The sequence below is a fragment of the Loxodonta africana genome, chromosome 11 (assembly GCF_030014295.1).
Source record: "Loxodonta africana isolate mLoxAfr1 chromosome 11, mLoxAfr1.hap2, whole genome shotgun sequence".
In the NCBI taxonomy this organism is placed as follows: domain Eukaryota; kingdom Metazoa; phylum Chordata; class Mammalia; order Proboscidea; family Elephantidae; genus Loxodonta; species Loxodonta africana.
Genome location: NC_087352.1, coordinates 7161179 through 7185719, shown reverse-complemented (window position 1 = coordinate 7185719; position 24541 = coordinate 7161179). Strand labels below are relative to the sequence as shown.

The following is a 24541-nucleotide window of genomic DNA, read 5'->3' as shown; positions in this document are numbered from 1 at the left end:
TACAACAGAATACTTTTGGAAAAGTTTGTCATTGTTGATCAACAAAGATAGAAATCTATTTTTCCAAACTGAAGATAATTGATTTTTATAAAGAGGAACGTGAATTCACAAAGCTTGCATTATCTATATATTTAAAAACAATAGTAATTTTTTTAAAATGGATGAAAGCTATTCTTCTCGTGTTGTCTGTGTTTTTAAAAATAATACAAAATTTGTGAAAAAAAACAAAATTATTTTTCCTTGCTCTACCGTAATTAATTATTACGTGATCGCTCTTCTTTGTTTAGGAAATATCGTCTCGTTTTAGAAAAATACCAGATATTTCTTAATCGTTTTGTGATACAACGAAACGCTTTTGGAAAAGTTTGTCAATGTTGATCAACAGGGATAGAAGTCTATTGTTCCAAACCAGTGATACTCCAACCGTATAATGAGAAAGCTTGAATTCACAAAGCTTGAATTATCCATATATTTAAAAACAATACAAACTTTTTTCAAATGGATAAAAGTTATCATTCTTTTTGTGTTGTCTATGTTTTCAAAAATAATACAAAATTTCAGAAAAGAAAAAAGTGATAATTATTTTTCCTTGCTCTTTTTTTTTTTTTTCTATAGTAATTAGCAATTATTACGTGATCACTCTTCTTTGTTTTCGGGATATAGTCTTATTTTAGAAAAACACCAGATGTTTCTTAATCGTTCTACAACAGAATGCTTTTGGGGAAGTTTGTCAATCTTAATCAACAAAGATAGAAAACTGTTTTTCCAAGCCGGTGCTGTTCGAATCTTATAACGAGAAACCTTGAATTCATGAAGCTTGCATTATCTATATATTTAAAAACAATAAAAGACTTCTTCAGATGGATAAAAGCCATGATTCTTTTTGTGTTGTCTATTTTTTTTTTTTAAACAATACAAAATTTCAGAAAAGAAAAAAGTGATAATTATTTTTTCTTGCTCTATCGGAATTAGCAATTATTCCATGGTCGCTCTTCTATGTTTACAGAATATCATCTTATTTTAGAAAAACATCAGATATTTATTTCTTATTCATTCTATAACACAACAGAATGTTTTTGGAAAAGTTTGTCAGTGTTGATCAACAAAGGCAGAACTCTGTTATTCCAAACCAGTGATATTTAAATGGTATAATGAGAAAGCTTGAATTCACAAAGCTTGCATTTTCCATCCATTTTAAAATCATAAAAAAACTTTAAAAAGGACAAAAACGCTAATTGTTTCAGTGTTACCTACATTTTTTATAACTTTATAAAATTACTAAAATAAGAAAAAAAAAGGTGATAATAAGTTTTCTTTGCTCTGTTTCCAATTAGGAATTATTACATGATCACTCTTCTTTGTTTACTCAATGTTGTTTTATTTTAAAACAAATATGAGATATTTCTTAATCCTTCTATAATACAGCAGAATGCTTTTGGAAAAGTTCATCAGTGCTGATCAACAAAGACAGAAATCTATTTTTCCAAACCTGGGATATTCGAATTGTATAATCAGAAACCTTAATTCACAAAGCTTGCTTTCTATATGTTTAAAAAGCAATAAAATATTTTACCAAATGGATGAAAGTTATCATTCTTTTTGTGTTGTCTATGTTTTTAAAAATGATATAAAATTTCAAAAAAGGAAAAAAGTGGTGATTATTTTTCCTTGCCCTATTGTAATTAGCAATTATTATATGATGGCTCTACTATGTTTACGAAACATGGTATTATTTTAGAAAAATTCCAGATATTTATTTCTTAATCCTTCTATAGTACAACAGAATGCTTTTGGAAAAGTTTGTGAATGTTGATCACAAAGATAGAAATCTGTTATTCCAAACTGGTACTATTTGGATTTTGTAATGAGAAACTTGAATTGATAGAGCTTGCATTATCTATATATTTAAAAACAATAAAAAATTTTTTCAAAAGGATAAAAGTTATCATTCTTTCTGTGTTATCTATATTTTTAAAAATGATACAAAGTTACAGAAATAAAAAAGTGATAATTATTTTTCCTTACTCTATTCTTAATTAGCAATTTTTACATGCTTGCTCTTCTTTGTTTACAGAATATCGTCTTATTTTAGACAAACACCACACATTTCTTAATCGTTCCATAATACAGCAGAGTGCTTTGGGAAAAGTTTGTCCACGTTGATCAACAAAGATAGAAATCTATTTTTCCATACTGGTGGTAATGGAATTTTATAATGAGAAACTTGAATTGACTGTATTTAAAAACAATAAAATTTTTTCAAATGGATAAAAGTTATTCTCTTTGTGTTGTCTCTATTTTAAAGAATGATACAAAATTACAGAAAAGAAAAAAGAAGTGATAATTATTTTCCTTGCTCTATTTGTAATTAGCAATTAAAACATGATCGCCTTTCTGTGTTTATGAAATATGGCCTTGTTCTAGAAAAATTCTGATATTTCTTAATCGTTCTATAATACAACAACATGGTTTTGGCGAAGCTTGTCAATCGTGATCAAACAAAGATAGAAATCTGTTTCTCAAGATTTTTGATAACTGAATTGTATCAAGAAAAATCTTGAATATACAAAGTGTGCATTATTTCTATATCCTAAAACAATAAAAATGTGTTTTTAAAAAGGAAAAAAGAGGTAATTCTTTTTTTGTGGTATCTATATTTTTAACAATAAAAAAGTTACAAAGAAATGAAAGAAAAAAATGGTGAGAAGCATTTTTCCTTGCTGGATTCATAATCAACAATTATTACCTGATCATGTTTTGTAAACGAGATGTCTCCTGTAAAATTTTTTGAGATATTTCTTAATTTCAGCTATTTTTCAAAACTAGTGAGAATTGAATTGTATAGTGAGTATTCTTGAAGTGACAGATGTTGCATTATCTATATATTTAAAAACAATAAAAATCATGATAATCAGTTTTGGGTTATGTATAATTTAAATATCAATAAAAACATTCCGTCAAAAAGAAAAGGATAAAAAAAGTGATAATTATTTTTCCTTGCTAGATTTATAATTAGCAGTTGTTACGTGATCATTCTTCTTTGTTTACACTTCAGCCTTCCCCACAAATTCCGCTTCAGCTGCGTTCTAAGTATTTTTATTGTTATTTCTTATCTGCAAGTCCCCAACATTTCCTCTTTGAACAGGGAGTTTTTTAAAAAGTTATTTCCATAAATGTGGTGGTTTTCTGGTTACCCTACGTTCAATTTTCTAACTTAATAGCACAGTGGTCACAGAACATGGTCTGCGTGATAAAATTTTTTTTTACAATATTTGCTTAAAATTGCTTTTTGGCCTAGTATATCTGCCAAATACACATAAATGTCCATGTGTGCTTGGAAAAATATGTATTCTATGTATGTGTTTATATACCCTTACTGATCAGTTTGTCTGCTTGATCTATCAACTATTGAGAGAGACGTGTTAAAATTTCCTACTTAGTGTAAGCCCTTGGTTTTCTCTAGACTTGTCGGTACAGACCTCCTTGAGGGGATTTTATGATAGAATTCAGTGAAAGCATCCAGAGGAGTTACAGTATTACATACAGATGGCTTCCCTACTTACCTCACTCCAGCCCTGGGCAGTGTTCCTTCCCTTCCATCCTGCTGAACTGAGCAGCCCTGTCTCTGGGAACCTTGGAGCTTTTGCCTTGATAAGCCCCAGTATCTCACCATCCTGTGGTTCCAGAGCTGGTCTTAGCTGGGGCTGCCCTCCCAGGAATGCAGGGTCAGAGAGATAAAGCTCTGCTCCAGTCCTATGTCCTTTACTGTGTCTTCATAGAAAAAAAGTTTTGAAAAAACTACCCTATTCCAATCCTATGGACTTGATCGCAGTACAGTGCTTTCCATGTGCATGGACCCCTTTATGGTCCCCAGCATCAGGGGGAGGATCCCTGTTGCCTGTCACTGCCTCTGACATTTTCACTGTCAGACTTCCTGACTGCCATCAGGTGGGTGGTGACAGTCTTCTGAAAAGAGCGCTGGGCACTGTGGCAAAGCTCATTGGCCAGGAGCTCTTTCTGCATCAGAGGAGACACATGGCACTGCTATTTCTGTGAAAAGCAGAACCTCCTGTGTGCAGTGTGACCAGCAAGTTGAGAAACCATGTTTTTCAAGGATTGCTTATTTCTTTTATTTGAGATAAAGCCAAGCATTTTACAATTTTTTGTTTGTTTGTTTTTGGGTTTTTATTTTTTTGCTACATTTCTCATGGAGATGGCAAGCAAAATTTTACCAGAAAATTAAAAAATACGTATACAGAGCCTATCAATGACCATCTTAAAAAGGATGTTTATGCATCTAATTAAGTAGATTCATACATTTGTATGGAGCAAGATTGCCAAAGTTCTTGAAAACGATTTTGTTGTGGAACGATTAAGAAATATACTGGTTTGTTTTAATAAGTTAATATGCCGTAAACAAAGAAGAGTGATCATGGTATAATTGCTAAGCATACCAAATGTGTAATAAATACACCAATTTGTTTTAATAAGTGATATACCATAAACCAAGGAGAATGATCATGGTATAATTGCTGGATATACTACTGGACGTCTAAGAAACATACCAATTTATTTTAATAAGGTGATATGCCATAAACAAAGAGGAGTGATCACAGTATAACTGCAAAATATACTGAAAGTCTAAGAAATATATTGATTTATCTTAATGAGATGATATGCTGTAAACAAAGGAGAGCGATCAGGGTATAATTGCTAAGTATTACAAATTGCTAAGAAATATGCCCATTTGTTTAAATAAAATGATATAAATAAGAGCAAACAAGATATAACTGGTAATTATTCCAAACACGTAAGAAACATACTAATTCGTTCTAATAAGTTGGTAAGTCCTCAACAAAGAAGAGTGAACAGAGTATAATTGCTAAGTATACCGGAAGTCCAAAAAATATACTAATTGGTTTTAATAAGATGATATGCCGTAAACGAAGATGTGTGATCAGGATATTATTGCTATTTATAAATCCAGCAAGGAAATATGGAAGACAAGGAATTATCACCTATTTTTCCCTCTTTCTTTTTTATTATTTTGTTGTAAAAATATAAAGCCAAAAAAATCAGTCAATGCTCAACCATTTCAGGAGGTGACATTTGCTCAGGAACCGATGGTCCTGAAGACAGAAGTCCAAGCCGCACTGAAGGCATCGGTGAAAAACAAGGCTCCGGCAATTGATGGACTACCAATTGAGATGTTTCAACAAACGGATGCAGCACTGGACGTACTTGCTCATCTATGCCAAGAAATTTGGAAGACAGCTACCTGGCCAACTAACTGGAAGAGATCCATATTTATGCCTATTCCCAAGAAAGGTGATCCAACAGAATGTGGAAATTATCGAACAATATCATTAATATCACACGCAAGCAAAATTTTGCTGAAGATCACTCAAAAGCGGCTACAGCGGTATACTGATAGAGAACTGCCAGAAATTCAAGGTGGATTTAGAAGAGGGTGTGGAAGCAGGGATATCGTTGCTGATGTCAGATGGATCCTGGCTGAAAGCAGAGAATACCAGAAAGATGTTTACCTGTGTCTTATTGACTATGCTAAGGCATTCAACTGTGTGCACCACAACAAATTATGAATAACATTGTGGAGAATGGGAATTCTGGAACGCTTAACTGTGCTCATGAGGAATCTGTACCTGGATCAAGAGGCAGTCATTTGAACAGATCAAGGGAATACTCCATGGTTTAAAGTTAGGAAAGGTGTACATCAGGGTTGAATCCTTTCACCACGTGTATTCAATCTGTATGCTGAGCAAATAATCTGCGAAACTGGACTATACGAAGAAGAATGGGGCACCAGGATTGGAGGAAGACTCATTAACAACCTGCGTTATGCAGATGACACAACCTCGCTCAGTGAAAGTGGAGAGGACTTGAAGCATTTACTGATGGAGAGCAAAGACCATAGCCTTCAGTATGGATTACACCTCAACACAAAGAAAACAAAAATCCTCACAACTGGACCAATAAGCAACAACATGATAAATGGAGAGAAGATTGAAGTTGTCAAGGATTTCATTTTACTTGGATCCACAATCAACACCCATGGAAGCTGCAGTCGAGAAATCAAAGACATATTGCACTGGGCAAATCGGCTGCAAAAGACCTCTTTAAAGTGTTGAGAAGCAAAGATGTCACCTTGAAGACTAAGGTGTTCTTGACCCATGCCATGGTGTTTTCAATAACCTCACATGCATGTGAAAACTGAACAGTGAATAAGGAAGACCGAAGAATTGATGCCTTTCAATTGTGTTGATGAAAAATGTTGAATATACCACGGACTGCCAAAAGAATAAACACATTTGTCTCGAAAGACGTACAACCAGAATGCTCCTTAGAAGCAAGGATGGCGAGACTATGTCTCACATACTTTGGACATGTTATCAGGAGGGATCAGTCCCTGGAGAAAGACATCATGCTTGATAAAATAGAGGGTCAGCGAAAAAGAGGAAGACCCTCAATGAGATGGACTGACACAGTGGCTGGAACAATGGGCTCAAGCATAGCAACGATTTTGAGGATGGCGCAGGACTGGGCAGTGTTTCGTTCTGTTGTGCACAGGGTCGCTATGGGTCAGAACTGACTTGAGGGACTGATGAACTGCTTACTTGCTGGTTTATCATAAACTACAAGCTGAAAACTTCTGGGAATGATCCTGTGGTCTCATCACGATCTTATCAACTTTGTCAGCTTTAGCAAGAAATTGAAATGGAGCAAATAAACATCCCTGTGAACTCTATGTGGTCTCCTGGCTTCCTTCTCTCGTGGGTCCCAGGGTCTCTGTCCTGGACCCTGAGGAGTAAGGGGGTTGAAGCTGGAGAGGACCCATGAGAAGGCTGAGGTGATCTCCCTGGGGAAGTGTGCTGAGGGGATTGAGGGTAAATATCGTTTACAGAATGGCGGAGTTTCAAAGTCTTTTCAAAGCGCCAGAAACATTTTCTGTGTCAAGGCTGATGCATGCCACTGCTAAAAAAAAAAGAAAATTTTTTTTTTTTTTTTTTACCTATGTGAAAGTCAGAGCCTCCTGTATACAGTCATAACTAGATTCGCTGTGTGAGCAGCAAGCTGAGAAGCTATCTTTTTCAAGGATTGCCTGATTTCCTTCATACGACATAAAGTCAAGCATTTTTTTATTATTATTTTGCTATATTTCTCATGGAGATGGTAAGCAAAATTTTACCAGAAAAATTAATCACGTGTGTAAAAAGCCTGTCAATGACCATCTGAAAAAGTATGTTATGTATCTAATTAAGGAGATTCTTATGTTTGTATGGAGCAAGATTGCCTAACTTCTTGAAAACAGTTTTGTTGTAGAATGATTAAGAAATATCTTGACTCATTTAAATAGATAATTCGCCATAAACAAAGAAGAGTGATTCTCATGGACTGAATTGTGTCCCTGAAAAATACGTGTCAACTTGGTTAGGCCATGATTCCTAGTATTGTGTGGTTGTCCTCCATTTAAAAATTTTTTTATTGTAAAAAATACAGATAACAGAAAATAATTATCACTTTTTTCTTTTTGTACCTTTTATCGTAAAAACTATAGAGAATGCAACATAGGCTAATTCAACATTTTTCATTTGTACAATTCGATTATCGTCTTTTTTCCTCCTAATAACATGTCCGAAGTATGCGAGACGAAGTCTCGCCATTCTCACTTCTTGTATCCTGATACTCTGTTGAACTCTTCTATTAGTTTCAGTAGTTTTCTGGAGGATTCCTTAGGGTTGTCTCTGTATAAGATCATGTCAAATAGAGATACTTTGACTTCTTCCTTGCCAATCTGGATGCCCTTTATTTCTTTATCTTGCCTAATTGCTCTGGCTAGGACCTCCAGCATAATGTTGAATAAGAGAGTGGTGATAAATGGCATCCTTGTCTCCTTCCCGATCTCAGGGGGAATGCTTTCAGGCTCTCTCCGTTTAAGATGATGTTGGTTATTGGCTTTGTATAAATGCCGTTTAGTATGTTAAGGAATTTTCCTTCTATTCCTATTTTGCTGAGAGTTTTTATCATGAACGGGTGTTGAACTTCGTCAAATGCCTTTTCTGCATGAATTGATAAACTCATGTGATCTTGTCTTTTGTTTTATTTATGTGATAGATTACATTGTTTTTCTAATGTTGAACCATCCCTATGTGCCTGATATGAGTCTCACTTGGCCGTGGTGGGTTATTTTTTTGATATGTTGTTGAATTGTATTGGCTAGAATTTTGTTGAGGATTTTTGCATCTAAGTTCATGAGGGATATAGGTCTGTAATTTTCTTTTTTTGTGGTGTCGTTACCTGGTTTTGGAATCAGGAATATGCTGGCTTCATAGAATCAGTTTGGGAGTATTCCATCCTTTTCTATGCTCTGAAATATCTTTAGTAGTAGTGGTGTTAACTCTTCTCTGAAAGTTTGGTAGAACTCTGCAGTGAAGCCGCCTGGGCCAGGGCTTTTTTTTGTTGGGAGTTTTTTGATTACTTTTTCAATCTCTTCGTTTGTTATGGGTCTATTTAGTTGTTCTACTTCTGATTGTGTTAGTTTAGGTAGGTAGTGTGTTTCTAGGAATTCATCCATTTCTTCTGGGTTTTCCAATTTGTTAGAGTACCATTTTTCATATTAATCTGATATGATTCTTTTAATTTCAGTTGAGTCTGTTGTAATATCGCCCATCTCATTTCTTATTTGGGTTATTTGCTTCTTCTCCTGTTTTTCTTTTGTCAGTTTGGCCAATGATTTATCAATTTTGTTGATTTTTCTTCAAAGGACCAGCTTTTGGTCTTGTTAATTCTTTCAATTGTTTTTCTGTTTTCTATTTCATTTAATTCTGCTCTAATTTTTAATATTTGTTTTCTTCTGGCGCCTGAGGGTTTCTTTTGTTGTTCTCTATTTGTTCAAGATGTAGGGATAATTCTTTGATTTTTGCCCTTCCTTCTTTTTGTATGTGTGCATTTATTGATATAAATTGACCTCTGAGCACTGCTTTTGCTGTGTCCCAAAGGTTCTGATAGGAAGTGTTTTCATTCTCATTGGATTCTATGAATGTCTTTATTCCATCCTTAATGTCTTCTATAATCCAGTCTTTTTTGAGCAGGGTATTGTTCAGTTTCCAAGTGTTTGATTTCTTTTTCCTGCTTTTCCTGTTATTGATTTCCACTTTTATGGCCTTATGGTCAGAGAAGATGCTTTGTAATATTTCAGTGTTTTGGATTCTGTTAAGGCTTGCTTTATGACCTAATATGTGGTCTATTCTAGAGAATGTTCCATGTGCACTAGAAAAGAAAGTATACTTGGTTGCTGTTGGGTGGAGTGTTCTGTATATGTCTATGAGGTCGAGTTGGTTGATTGTGGCATTTAGATCTTCTGTGTCTTTATTGAGCTTCTTTCTGGATGTTCTGTCCTTCACCGAAAGTGGTGTGTTGAAGTCTCCTACTATTATTGTGGAGCTGTCTATCTCACTTTTCAATGCTGATAGAGTTTGTTTTATGTATCTTGCAGCCCTGTCATTGGGTACACAAATATTTAATATGGTTATATCTTCTTGGTATACAGTCCCCTTAATCATTATATAGTGTCCTTCTTTATCATTTCTGATGGATTTAACTTTAAAGCCTATTTTGTCAGAAGTTAATATTGCCACTCCTGCTCTTTTTTGATGGTTGTTTGCTTGATATATTTTTTCCATCCTTTGAATTTTAGATTATTTGTGTCTCTAAGTCTAAGGTGTGTTTCTTGTAGACAGCATATAGACAGATCATGTTTTTAATCCATTCTGCCACTCTCTGACTCTTTATTCGTGCATTTAGTCCATTTACATTCAGCGTAATTATGGATAGGTATGAATTTAGTTGTATCATTTTGGTGTCTTTTTTGTGTGTTGTTGTTAGTTTCTTTTTCCCACTTAATTTTATGTGCTGAGTAGATTATATATTGTCCTTTCCTCATGTTCGTTGTTGTTGATATTGTTTCTGCTGAATCTATATTTTCCTTGTATTTTATTTTGATGTGTAGGATAGTTTGTCTCCTTTGTGGTTATCTTATTATTTACCCAGATTTTTCTAAATCTAAACCTAACCTTTAGTTCTTTGTATCACCCTTATCTTCCTCTCCATGTGGAAGATCTATGACTACATTTCTTAGTCCCTCTTAATTGTTTTAATGTTGTCTTCTTTCACATAATAACATTGTTGTTGCTCTGTTTTGAGCATTTTTTTTTTTAATCTTGATTTATTTTTTTGATTTCCCTGTCTGGGTTGATTTCTTATTGCTCCGCCCAGTGTTCTAGTCTTGGGTTGATACCTGATATTATTGATTTTCTAACGAAAGAACTCCCTTTAGTATTTCTTGTAGTTTTGCTTTGGTTTTTATGAATTCCCTAAAATTCTGTTTATCTGGAAATGTCGTAATTTCACCTTCATATTTAAGAGACAGTTTTGCTGGATATGTGATTCTTGGCTGGCAATTTTTTTCCTTAAATTTTTTTATAGGTCATCCCATTGCCTTCTTGCCTGCATGGTTTCTGCTGACTAGTCTGAGTTTATTCTTGTTGGGTCTCCTTTGTAGGTGACTTTTTGTTTATCCCCAGTTGCTCTTAAAATTCTTTCTTTATCTTTGGTTTTGGCAAGTTTGATAATAATATATTTTGGTGACTTTCTTTTAACATCCACCTTATGTGGAGCTTGATGAGCATCTTGGATAGATATCTTCTCATCTTTCACGATACCAGGGAAGTTTTCTGCCAACAAATCTTCAACAATTCTCTCTGTATTTTCTGTTATCCCTTCTGTTCTGGTACTGCAATCACTCTGAGTTATTTCTCTTGATAGAGTCCCACATGATTCTTAAGGTTTCTTCTTTTTTTTAAAATTCTTTTATCTGATTTTTCTTCAAATATATTAGTGCCATTTACTTTATCTTCAAGTTCAGAAATTCTGCCTTCCACTTGCTCAAATCTGCTTTTCTTGTATCTCTATTGAGTTTGTCTTCTTCTGTAATTTTATTGTTATTCTTCTGAATTTCTGATTGCTGTCTCTGTATGGATACTTCCAGTTTATTAAATTTTTCTTTATGTTCCTGAATAACCTTTTTAATTTCTTCAATTGCTTTATTTGTGTGTTCTTTGGCTTGTTCTGCTTATTGCCTCATTTCCTTCCTCATGTCTTGAAGGGTTCTGTATATTAATCTTTTGTATTCTGGCTCCGGTAATTCCAGGAGGGCACTTCCACCTAGAAGATCCCTTGATTCTTTGTTTTGAGAGGTTGTTGAGGCAATCATGGTCTGTTTCTTTATATGACTTGATATTGACTGCTGCCTCTGAGCCATCTATAAGTTATTGTATTAGTTTATTTTATGTTTGTTTACTGTGTCATAGCTTCTTGCTTTGTTTTGTTTCCATATGCCCAAATGGGTTGCTTGAGTGAGCTAGCTTGATTATTTTTGCCTTTGAAGTTCTGCCATCCTGTCTTGAGATGGCCAGAGTTGTTATGAAGTATATCAGTCTAGGAGTCCATTCACTTTTCTTGTATGAATTCAGCTCCGGTGTCCAGGTAGCTTATCATCAAGTGTCTGGTACGGGCTGTGTCCTAGAGTGTTTGAGGGGCAGGGGTGATTGGTGTCAGTACCAGTATCTGGTTGTAGCAGGGGGTCACACTCTGAACAAGGCAGGGGGCTGAGAATTGTTCCCCACATGTCTCTGAGGAAAGTGTGTTCCTGTTCCCTAGAGCATACAGGTGGGAGGGCTCTGCAGGTGGACCATGGGCACCCAATGATTTTGGTTGTAAGGACTGGAAGGTACCAGTTATCCTTGTACCTCTGTCGTGGGTAGCTGGATGATCTGAGTGGAGCCACCAGTTCTTAGGCTCCTGATGTGGGTAGGTGAGGACCCTGTTTAATAAGCAAAGCAATGTCAAACATCAAACATCCACCTCTCTGCCACACAGCTGAAATGGTTGGAGTCTGCCAACAAGGGCCTATTCTTCTGAAATAGGCCCACACAGGTCTACACAGAGGGGAAATGTATTCAAACTCCACAGACCCTTTATGCCTGGACAGAAGCCACTTCTGTCCTGAGCTCCCCTGGTTAGTGGAGCTGGAAAACAATCTTTTCCCCGAATTGCAAACTTATTCCTTCTCCAAGGCCTGGAGGATGCCTCTAGGCACTCAGCGGGGCCTATCTCAGGCCCAGGGAAGTCACCGCTGAAGCCGGTTTGGGAGCAGGCGGGGGGGGGGGGGGTACTGTAAAATATACGCAAGTACTTAGCTTTTGCCAAGAGCGCCGTTCTTGTCTGGTTCCAGAGGTGTGAGTAGGCTGTGTGGCTGGCTACCTCTCCCTGAGGAAACTGTGGCCCAACGCTAGTACCAGCCCACCACTGCCGCTCTGGGAATGGTGCCTGAGGGCTCCGTGCATTTCAGATCTGGTAACTCCTCTCCACTTCTGAAATGTCTCTTTCTCCCCCTGCCCCTCAGTTCATTTTCTAAGCCTTTGATGTTAAGGGCTACTAGCTTGTCATAAATATACTTGTTTCACTTTGTTTTTTTGGGGTCTTTGTTGTAAAGAGGGCTTACGGGAAGGGTCTGTCTATTCTGCCATATTGGCTCCGCCTCCTCACCTTTCTAATGAGCATCTGGCTGTACTTCTTCCGAAGGAGATATGTTCATTCTTCTGGCAGTCCATGGTATATTCAATATTCTTCACCAACACACTAATTCGAAAGCATCAATTCTTCCGTTGTCTTTATTCACTGTCCGGTTACCTGACTATAAAGAAGGTTATGTTTAACAAGTGGATCTTCATTCCTTGGCTCTGCTATAACAGAGACACCACAAGGGGATGTGAGCTTCCTGGCCCTACTGTAAGAGAAATTCTACAAGTGGGCTTCAGTCCCCTAGCACTGTTGTAACAGAGACTCCACAAGTGAGTGTGAACTACCTAGCACTGCTGTAGGAGAGATGCTACAAGCTCATCTGAGCTGCCCATTCTGCAGTAACAGAGACACCGCAAGTGGGCCTGTGTTCCTCCATAAGATAAAACCCTATGGTTGTAAGACTGTCAGGTGCTACTGTCTTTGGTGTTCTCTGACCTAGAGACTCCTCACCTTGCCGCAGAAGGACTTGGGTAAGGTGTTCTTGAGCTTCCCTTTTCTATATTCTGCCCTGTGGTTTTCATGCCCTTTCCCCTCTCTGTTGGCTCCCAGACCCCCTTGCCTCAGGATGACCCTCTGCTGTGGGTCCTAGGCTCTTCATACTGTTCTCAAGGGTAATAAAGACCTTCTGGTAAAGGGTCCTGTTCTCAGGGGGCCAAGAGGAGCCTATCCTGAGGAAGCCAAGAGGAACTTGCCCTCAGAGGGTAGAGAGATACCTGTCCTCATGGATTCTGGCATGTCTTCTGTGGGACTCAATTCAACCCCAAACTGTAGGAATCCAAGGAAGTAGTGTGTCTTCTTAAGATGGAAACCGAATGCTCCTTTGGCTTCACTACATTATTTGAAAAGAGTTTTATGCATTGACCCAAGAAATCTGATTCAGCTTTGACCTGGACACGTAAAACTCCCTTTGTGTGAATGCTTTTCAAATTTCTGCATCCTTTCAGGTTGTGAAATACACTTTAACCTTTCTCATTCTGCATCACCCCCTTGATTGTACTTTAACACAAATTGCCCCCCCCTTTCCCTTAACAGAAACTCACCCTGCAGGCAGTGCTTCCACAGTTGTTCTTCTCTGCCATGATTTCTCCTCTTAGAGCCATATTCATAGGAATTGTTGTCACTTTAACCACACCAGCAGTCATCAGCATGGGTTATCATCAGGCTCAGGGTCTCTGCTGGATGCTGACAAAAAGAGAGTTCAAAGTAGAGGGAATAAATGAGATGAGACACCTTCGTGTGGAGGGGTGCTTGAAAGGCTTCAGCCTGGATGGGCTTTAGAGTTTGGGAGGGTCCAGCGGCTGACATCTTGGAGTCAAAACCTTGAAAGGGCTTTGAGATTCACCTGCCTCACTAGGAGAAGATCCAGGTGGGTGGTTGAGGGTACATTTATGATTAGATGGGAGGTATGGAATTGAGGACCAGAATATAGACAGCATCTTTGAGGGCTGAAGTCTGACAAATGGTAGGGTCCAAAGGTGGGTCCATTGGGAAAGGAAACATTCCAGGGAGGAAAATACCGGAAACGATGCGACTGAGAGGTACATTTTACTCTTTCTGTGGCATGCACAACAATGAAAGACTTCCAGGTCAACACTGGAAGCAACATGACTATAGAGAACCTTATCTGTAACAAATTGTGTAACGATTCAAGAACATGAGACTGTCAATTTCAAGTACAGAAAACTCTTGTAAGCAGTAGCACGTTGGCTGTTTTGTTGTTTGCAGAATACTTACAAGGCAAACGAAAACATTTTCTTTTTGCAACCCCTTTTTAAGAGCAGACCAGCTTTCCAAGAAAATGTTGTCATTTTCACAGACAGACAGAGTCTAGCTCTACAGCAGTATGGTATCTGATACGAGACCACCTTTCAAAAACTTGTTATGTGATTATATAATCTAATTTTTCCCGGTGGGAGAAAAATATTACACACAGAACAAATATTTATGTCCATAAACATACACAAAGAGGGAACGTGCACCTTCAAGTCTAATGATTCAACTCTCTGATTCATGTGAAAGAGCCGGCTCTAGTACATGCCCTACCTGGACGTTCTTCCCGGGATTGCATTTCTGGCAGAGCATGTAAGTCACGTTACATGAGCAGTATGAGGGCTGATGCTTTCCCAATGCTATCTGTGGGGGGATAGTGTCTAAAATAAAATTTGTCATTTCGAATGACACTGACCAGTAGGAGGGAACGGGTAGTGCGCCACTACGGAAATAATGAAAGTTTCTATTTCAAAGTCAGCAGTGTACATCACACCCAAGAAGAGAGCCCTAACGCAGCTGCAACAAGAGTGATTCCAGGAAATGATAATTTGACCACATGACACGGGAACAAAATTCAAGCAGAGGCACAGCTGCTGCTGTGATCGACTATTTCGCTGTTAGTGGATTAGGCAGAAGGCTAAAGAAAACATTGCATCATTACAACATCTTTATAAGAGCAGATCAATAATACAAGAAAGTTTTGTCATTTTCACACAATGTCTTCTGAATTCTAGCTTGAGAGCATATACAATCTAATACTAAAGCATGTTTCTAAAAATCTTATGGGATATTATAAACTAATTTTTCCTCAGAGGAAGGAGAATATTATCCCCAGGGGAATACATCCTTACATCCATAAACATACACAAATACGGAGTTCATGGCTTGAACTCTAACAGTAACATTCATATGTATTGGTTATGATTTAAACCAACAGTAACATTCATATATGTGGGTTATTATTTAAACCAAAAGTAACATTCATATGTACATATTTGCATTTAAAACAACGGTAACATTCATATGTTTGGGATACCATTTTAATCAACAGAAGCATTCATATGTTGGGGATATCATTTAACCAACAGTAGCGTTCATATGTATGGGTTTTCATTTTAAACCTCAAGGAAACTAGGAGATGAGTCATGTGTCTGTCCAACACTAGGACTTGGCAGCAGCTTTTAGGACAGAAACCTCAACTCTAATAGTCTTACAGCTCCTTGTAGTCAACCTTTTCTCCTAGTGTTAAGAAGCGAGGATGACAATGGAGGCATGTTGTCAAATTGCTAGCTCTCATGGTCAACATGATCAGTATACAATTGCTCGGGAGTTTGTGCTTATGTGTGACATTAGTATTATTAAGTACTTCTTTAAAAGGCAGCCCTCTCTAAAGGGACCTAAACCATTCCTGTGCCTGCAGCCACCAGACCAGTTCATTATGTTTTCCCTGGATTCAATGATTTCATTTATGAAAGACAAGGCCGTTGATTTTCTGACGCATATAGCCACGGAATCTCTCACGGAAAAATTAACAGTATTTCTAGGAGACAAAGTAGTATCCTTTCCACAGAACCCGGTAACGACTTGGTTAACACAGATGTGTACATCTGTAATGGAGAGGACTCCAATACTTGGACCGGAGAAACTGAGGATGTGTCTAAAGGAGCTTTTAAAACTGATGTCTAGATATCTAATTAAGAAGATTTTTAAGTCTGTACTGAACAAGATCGCATCAGTTCTAAAGGCACTGTTTGTCAGTAAATTCTCCGTCCTTCACTCAGAATCGACAAGTAAACCACAAGTTCTCTCTACCGCTGTGTGATGGGCACCGTTGACGTTTAAAATCTTCCACTGTCGTTGACGCCCGAGGCACCCAGATGCTCCGTCAGTTGCATCGTTTGCGGAAGGTTTTCTACCGCTCTCGTGAACCTCAACTGCTGGATCTCCTGGGCCCTCCTCAACCACTGCAAGGAAGCTTATCCACTCAGTCTAGACTTTCAGCATTTTTTTTTTTTTTACCAACTCTGCTTTTCTGATCAAGAAGACATATTTGAAAGAACCAAATAAACCTATTTCTAAGTAGAATGTGTCTAGCCGTCTGTTCTGTGGGGACTTCCTTCTCCCGTTGGGCTCAGGATCGCTGGGTGTACCGAGATGAAGAGAGGGGGCTCAGCTGGAGGAAACAGGTGAGATGGGAGACTTTAGAGGGGAGGACTTTTTGAAAGGCTTGAGCCTGGATGAGTTTTAGAGATTGGGGGGGGTTCAGTCATTGAAATTCTGGGAGACAGAGCTTTGAAAGGGCTTTGAGATGCTCCTTTCTCATTATGGGAAGCTCCATATGGGATAAGTACAACTGTGAGTGGGCTGATGGTACATTAATGATTAGAGGGCAGCTGTGGAAACCAGGACTAGAGACATCAGTTTTTCGGATTGGGGTGTGGGGAGCAAGCGGTGGAGTCCAAAGGAGGGAGGACTGAGAGAGGAAATCTAGAGGGGTAAATGCCTTAAAGGAGTCAACTGACGAGGAAATTTGGATTCTTTCTGTGACATGAACTACACTGAAAAAATTTCTAGGGCAGCATTGAAAGTAACATGAATACGTTGTTGTTAGGTGCTACAGAGCCGGTTCCAACTGACAGCGAACAGTGCACTGTCCTGTGCCGTCCTCACAATGCTTGTTATGCTTGAGACCATTGTTGCGGCCACTGTGTCAATCCATCTTGTTGAGGGTCTGCCTCACTTTCATGGACCCTCTAGTCTACCAAGCATGATGTTCCTCCAGGACATGTCCTGACATGTTCCTGGTTCCTCCCAGGGACTGGTTCCTCCCTACAATATGTGCAAAGTATGTGACATGAAGTCTCACCATTCTCACTACTAATGAGCATCTGACTGTACTTCTTCCAGGAGAGATTTATTTGTTCGTTCTTCTGGCAGTCCATGGTGTGTTCAATATTCTTCACCAACACCCTATTAAAAAGCATCAATTCTTCTTCCATTGTCCTTATTCAATGTCCAGCTGCCTGACTATAGAGAAGGTTATATTTAACAGGTGGGTCTTAGCTCCCTGGTTCTGTTCTAACAGAGACACCAGCAGTGTGTCTGTATCCCCTGGTGCTACTATAACAGAGACACCACAAGTGGGCGTGAGCTCCCTATTCTTGCTGTAAGAGAGACGCCACAAGTGGGTGTCAGCTCCCTGGACATGCTACACTAGAGACACCACATTGGGTGTGAGATTCCTGGTCCTGCTCTAACAGAGACACCACATTTTATGTGAGCTCCCTGGCCCTGCTGTTATACGGACACTACATTGAGTGTGAGTTACCGGGTCCTGCTGTACTAGAGACACCACGAGTGGGTGTGAGCTCCCTGGCAGTGTTGTAATAAAGATACAACAAGTAAGTTTGAGTTGCCTGGCCCAGGAATAAGGGACAGACCACAAGTGGTTGTGCGTTCCTTGGCCCACTTATAACAGAGGCTCTACAACTGGGTTTCACTCCCCTAGTCTTGTTGTAACAGAGACTCCACAAGTGAGTGTGAACTACCTGGCGTTGCTGTAAGAGATGCGCTACAGGTTGGTCTCGGCTCCCCGTTCTGCTGTTAACAGAGACACCACAAGTATGCCTGAGTTGCTCCATAAGACAAAACCCTGTAGTTGTGAGGGCTCTGAGGTACTGATGCCTTCGGAGTTCTCTGACCTAGAGACTCCCATCTTGCCGCAGAAGGACTTGACTGAGATGTTCTTGATCTCCCCTTCCCTACACTGTGCCCTGTGGTTTTCGTGCCCTTTTCCGATGCCGGTGGCTCCCTGACCCCCTTGCCTCAGGATGACCTCCTGCTGTGGGTCTTAGGCACTTCATATTGCTCTCCAGGACAAGAAATACCTTATGGGAAAGGATGCTGTTCTAAGGGGGCTGAGAAGAACCTATCCTGAGGGAGCCAAGAGGAGCTTATGTTTCAGGGGCAGAGAGATACCTGTCCTCCTGGATTCCGGCATGTCTTCTGTGGGACCCAATTCAACCCCAAATTGTAGGAATCCAAGGAAATGTTGTGTCTTCTTAAGATGGAAACGGAATCCTCCTTTGGCCTCACTACAACATTTGATAGAAAGCCCCTTGAAAACTTGTTTATGCATAAACCCAACAAATCGGATCCAGCTGTGACCTGGGCATGTCAAATTCCCTTTGTGTGAATGCTTTTCCACTTTCTCTATCCATTCAGGTTTTGAAATACATTTGAGTCTTTCTCGGTTGCATCATTCCTTGATTGTACTTTCACACAAGTTGTCGCCCTTTTCCCTTAACAGAAACTCACGCTGCAGGCGGTGCTTACACAGTTGTTCTTCTCTGCCATGAGTTCTCCTATTAGAGCCATATTCATAGGAATTGTTGTCACTTTAACCACACCAGCAGTCATATGCATGGGTTATCATCAGGCTCAGGGTCTCTGCTGGATGCTGACAAAAAGAGAGTTGAAAGGGGAGGGAATGAATGAGATGAGACACCGTCGTGGGGAGGGATACTTGAAGGGCTTAAGCCTGGATGGGCTGTAGATTTGGGGAGTGTTCAGTGGTTGCATTTCTGGGAGTCCGAGTCTTGAAGGGGCTTTGAGATCCACCTGCCTCACTAGGAGAAGCTCCAGGTTTGGGATATAAAAACGGTGGGTGGTTGCGGGTACGATCATGATTAGATGAGAGGCGTAGAACTTAGGACCAGGGCAGAGACAGCTGCTTGAGGACTGAGGTGTGGCAAGGGGTAGGGTCCAAAGGAAGGCAGCTTAAGAAAGGAAACATTTCAGAAGGGGTAAACGCAATTGAAAAGTAAAGTTTATTCTTTCTGTGGCATGCACAACGATGAAAGAGTTCTAGGTCAACATTGGAAGCAACATGCCTATAGAGAACCTCATCTGGAACATATTGCACGATGAATCGAGAACAAGATACTGTCAGCATAAAGTCCGGAAAACTCCTGTAATCGGTAGCACATTCGCTATTTTGTTTGGCTGTTCTGTTTTTTGCAGAATACTCACAAAGTGAACATTTTATTGTTACGTTCTCTTTTTAAGAGCAGACCAGCTTTCCAAGAAAATTTTGTTGTTTTCGCGGAAAGACAAACAAATCCGAGGTCTACAGCAGTATGGTATCAGACACTAAAGCACCTTTCTAAAAATTCTCATGGGATTATATAATCGAATTTTTCTCAGAGGGAGGAAGAGATTACACACAGACAGCACACATATTTCTATCCATAAAGAGGGAGCTTGCACGTTCAATTCTAATGATTCACCTCACTGATTCATGTGAAACAGCTGATTGTAGTACATGCCCTACCTTGCCATTCTTACTGGGATTGTGTTTCTGGCAGAGCACTCAGGTTGTGTCACATGCCCAGTATGAGAGCTAGTGCTCTCCCAGTGGTATCTGTGGGCGGATAGGAGCCCTGCTGGTATAGTTGTTAAAAGCTCAGCTGGTAACCAAAATGTCAGCAGTTTGCATCCACCAGTCGCTCCTTGGAAACCCTATGGGGCAATCCTACTCTGTCCAATAGGGTCGCTATGAGTTGAATCAAGTTGACAGCAATAGGTTTTTAGTGTCTGAAGTCAAATCTGTCATTTCTGATGACAATGACCTGAATCAATGCTGTGGGAGGTAATGTGCAGTGGAGAGGCATAGAAACAGTGAAAGATTCCATTCCAATGTCAGCAGCGTACATCACGGTGAAGTACAGAACCACAACACAGCTCTAAGAAGGATGATTCCCGGAAGTGATACCTTGGCCACGATACACAGGAACCAAGTTCAAGCAGAGGCACAACTGCTGCTGTGGTCGACTATTTCGCTGTTAGTAGATCAGGCAGAAGGCTAAAGAAAACATTGCATCATTAGAACATCTTCATAAGAGCAGATGAATAATACAAGAAAGTTTTGTCATTTTCACACAAAGTCTGCTGAATTCTAGCTTGAGAGCATATGCAATCTAATACTAAAGCATGTTTCTAAAAATGTTATGGGATTTTATAAACTAATTTTTCCTCAGAGGAAGGAAAATACTATCCCCAGGGGAATACATCCTTACATCCATAAACATACACAAATAGGGAGTTCATGGCTTGAACTCTAACAGTAACGTTCATATGTATTGGTTATCGTTTGAACCAACAGTAACATTCATATATGTGGGTTATTATTTAAACCAAAAGTACCATTCATATGTACAGATTTTCATTTAAAGCAACGGAAACATTCATATGTTTGGGATACCGTTTTAATCAACAGAAGCATTCATATGTTTGGGATATCATTTAACCAACGGTAACGTTCGTATGTATGGGTTTTCATTTTAAACCTCAAGGAAACTAGGAGATGAGTCATGTGTCTGTCCAACACCAGCACTTGGCAGCAGCTTTTAGGACAGAAACCTCAACTCTAATAGTCTTACAGCTCCCTGTAGTCAACCTTTTCTCCTAGTGTTAAGAAGCGAGGATGACGATGAAGGCATGTTGTCAAATTGCTGGCTCTCATGGTCAACATTGACCATACAATTGCTCAGCAGTTCATGCTTCTGTGTGACATTAGTAGTATTAAAAGGCAGCCCTCTCTGGGACCTAAACCATTCCTGTGCCTGCAGCCAGCAGACCAGTTCATTATGTTTTCCCTGGATTCAATGATTTCATTTATGAAAGACAAGGCCGTTGATTTTCTGACGCGTATAGCCACGGAATCTCTCATGGAAAAGTTAAGAGTATTTCTAGGAGACAAAGTAGTATCCTTTCCACAGAACCCGGTAACGACTTGGTTAACACAGATGTGTACATCTGTAATGGAGAGGACTCCAATACTTGGACCGGAGAAACTGAGGATGTGTCTAAAGGAGCTTTTAAAACTGATGTCTAGATATCTAATTAAGAAGATTCTTAAGTCTGTACTGAACAAGATCGCATCAGTTCTAAAGGGACGGTTCGTCTGTAAATTCTGCGTCCTGCATTCAGAATCGACAAGGAAACCACAAGTTCTCTCTACCGCTGTGTGGTGGGCACCGTTGACGTTTAAAATCTTCCACTGTCGTCGACGCCCGAGGCAACCAGACGCTCTGTCAGTTGCATCGTTTGCGGAAGGTTTTCTACCGCTCTCGTGAACCTCAACTGCTGGATCGCCTGGGCCCTCCTCAACCACTGCAAGGAAGCTTATCCACTCAGTCTAGACTTTCAGCCTTTTGTTTTTTTTTTTTTTTTTTTACCAACTCTGCCTTTCTGATCAAGAAGACATATTTGAAAGAACCAAATAAACCTATTTCTAAGTAGAATGTGTCTAGCCGTCTGTTCTGTGGGGACTTCCTTCTCCCGTTGGGCTCAGGATCGCTGGGTGTACCGAGATGAAGAGAGGGGGCTCAGCTGGAGGAAACAGGTGAGATGAGAGACTTTAGAGGGGAGGACTTCTTGAAAGGCTTGAGCCTGGATGGGTTTTAGAGATTGGGGGGGGTTCAGTCATTGAAATTCTGGGAGACAGAGCTTTGAAAGGGCTTTGAGATGCTCCTTTCTCATTATGGGAAGCTCCATATGGGATAAGTACAACTGTGAGTGGGCTGATGGTACATTAATGGTTAGAGGGGAGCTGTGGAAACCAGGACTAGAGTAGAGACATCAGTTTTTCGGATTGGGGTGTGGGGAGCAAGCGGTGGAGTCCAAAGGAGGGAGGACTGAGAGAGGAAATCTAGAGGGGTAAATGCCTTAAAGGAGTCAACTGACGAGGAAATTTGGATTCTTTCTGTGACATGAACTACACTGAAAAAACTTCTAGGGCAGCATTGAAAGTAACATGAATATGTTGTTGTTAGGTGCTACAGAGCCGGTTCCAACTGACAGCGAACAGTGCACTGTCCTGTGCCGTCCTCACAATGCTTGTTATGCTTGAGACCATTTTTGCGGCCACTGTGTCAATCCATCTTGTTGAGGGTCTGCCTCACTTTCATGGACCCTCTAGTCTACCAAGCATGATGTTCCTCCAGGACATGTCCTGACATGTTCCTGGTTCCTCCCAGGGACTGGTTCCTCCCGACAACATGTGCAAAGTATGTGACATGAAGTCTCACCATTCTCACTACTAATGAGCATCTGACTGTACTTCTTCCAGGAGAGATTTATTTGTTCGTTCTTCTGGCAGTCCATGGCATATTCAATATTCTTCACCAACACCCTATTAAAAAGCATCAATTCTTCTTCCATTGTCCTTATTCAATGTCCAGCTGCCTGACTATAGAGAAGGTTATATTTAACAGGTGGGTCTTAGCTCCCTGGTTCTGTTCTAACAGAGACACCAGCAGTGTGTCTGTATCCCCTGGTGCTACTATAACAGAGACACCACAAGTGGGCGTGAGCTCCCTATTCTTGCTGTAAGAGAGACGCCACAAGTGGGTGTCAGCTCCCTGGACATGCTACACTAGAGACACCACATTGGGTGTGAGATTCCTGGTCCTGCTCTAACAGAGACACCACATTTTATGTGAGCTCCCTGGCCCTGCTGTTATACGGACACTACATTGGGTGTGAGTTACCGGGTCCTGCTGTACTAGAGACACCACGAGTGGGTGTGAGCTCCCTGGCAGTGTTGTAATAAAGATACAACAAGTAAGTTTGAGTTGCCTGGCCCAGGAATAAGGGACAGACCACAAGTGGTTGTGCGTTCCTTGGCCCACTTATAACAGAGGCTCTACAACTGGGTTTCACTCCCCTAGTCTTGTTGTAACAGAGACTCCACAAGTGAGTGTGAACTACCTGGCGTTGCTGTAAGAGATGCGCTACAGGTTGGTCTCGGCTCCCCGTTCTGCTGTTAACAGAGACACCACAAGTATGCCTGAGTTGCTCCATAAGACAAAACCCTGTAGTTGTGAGGGCTCTGAGGTACTGATGCCTTCGGAGTTCTCTGACCTAGAGACTCCCATCTTGCCGCAGAAGGACTTGACTGAGATGTTCTTGATCTCCCCTTCCCTACACTGTGCCCTGTGGTTTTCGTGCCCTTTTCCGATGCCGGTGGCTCCCTGACCCCCTTGCCTCAGGATGACCTCCTGCTGTGGGTCTTAGGCACTTCATACTGCTCTCCAGGACAAGAAATACCTTATGGGAAAGGATGCTGTTCTAAGGGGGCTGAGAAGAACCTATCCTGAGGGAGCCAAGAGGAGCTTATGTTTCAGGGGCAGAGAGATACCTGTCCTCCTGGATTCCGGCATGTCTTCTGTGGGACCCAATTCAACCCCAAACTGTAGGAATCCAAGGAAATGTTGTGTCTTCTTAAGATGGAAACGGAATCCTCCTTTGGCCTCACTACAACATTTGATAGAAAGCCCCTTGAAAACTTGTTTATGCATAAACCCAACAAATCGGATCCAGCTGTGACCTGGGCATGTCAAATTCCCTTTGTGTGAATGCTTTTCCACTTTCTCTATCCATTCAGGTTTTGAAATACATTTGAGTCTTTCTCGGTTGCATCATTCCTTGATTGTACTTTCACACAAGTTGTCGCCCTTTTCCCTTAACAGAAACTCACGCTGCAGGCGGTGCTTACACAGTTGTTCTTCTCTGCCATGAGTTCTCCTATTAGAGCCATATTCATAGGAATTGTTGTCACTTTAACCACACCAGCAGTCATATGCATGGGTTATCATCAGGCTCAGGGTCTCTGCTGGGTGCTGACAAAAAGAGAGTTGAAAGGGGAGGGAATGAATGAGATGAGACACCGTCGTGGGGAGGGATACTTGAAGGGCTTAAGCCTGGATGGGCTGTAGATTTGGGGAGTGTTCAGTGGTTGCATTTCTGGGAGTCCGAGTCTTGAAGGGGCTTTGAGATCCACCTGCCTCACTAGGAGAAGCTCCAGGTTTGGGATATAAAAACGGTGGGTGGTTGCGGGTACGATCATGATTAGATGAGAGGCGTAGAACTTAGGACCAGGGCAGAGACAGCTGCTTGAGGACTGAGGTGTGGCAAGGGGTAGGGTCCAAAGGAAGGCAGCTTAAGAAAGGAAACATTTCAGAAGGGGTAAACGCAATTGAAAAGTAAAGTTTATTCTTTCTGTGGCATGCACAACGATGAAAGAGTTCTAGGTCAACATTGGAAGCAA

At 40.1% G+C, this 24541-nt stretch overlaps 1 long non-coding RNA gene across 17 annotated transcripts in view; it reads right to left on the bottom strand.

Moving 5' to 3' along the window:
- Nucleotides 1-24541, bottom strand: part of LOC135232766 (uncharacterized) — a 116073-nt gene that overhangs the window by 32756 nt on the left and 58776 nt on the right. For 16 of the 17 annotated variants that reach the window (XR_010323322.1, XR_010323327.1, XR_010323321.1 and 13 more), the window contains one exon: nt 1-24541. This exon is cut by the window's left edge and continues 6442 nt beyond it; it is cut by the window's right edge. This is a non-coding gene — a long non-coding RNA (uncharacterized LOC135232766). The other variant, XR_010323317.1, reaches the window with a different exon arrangement.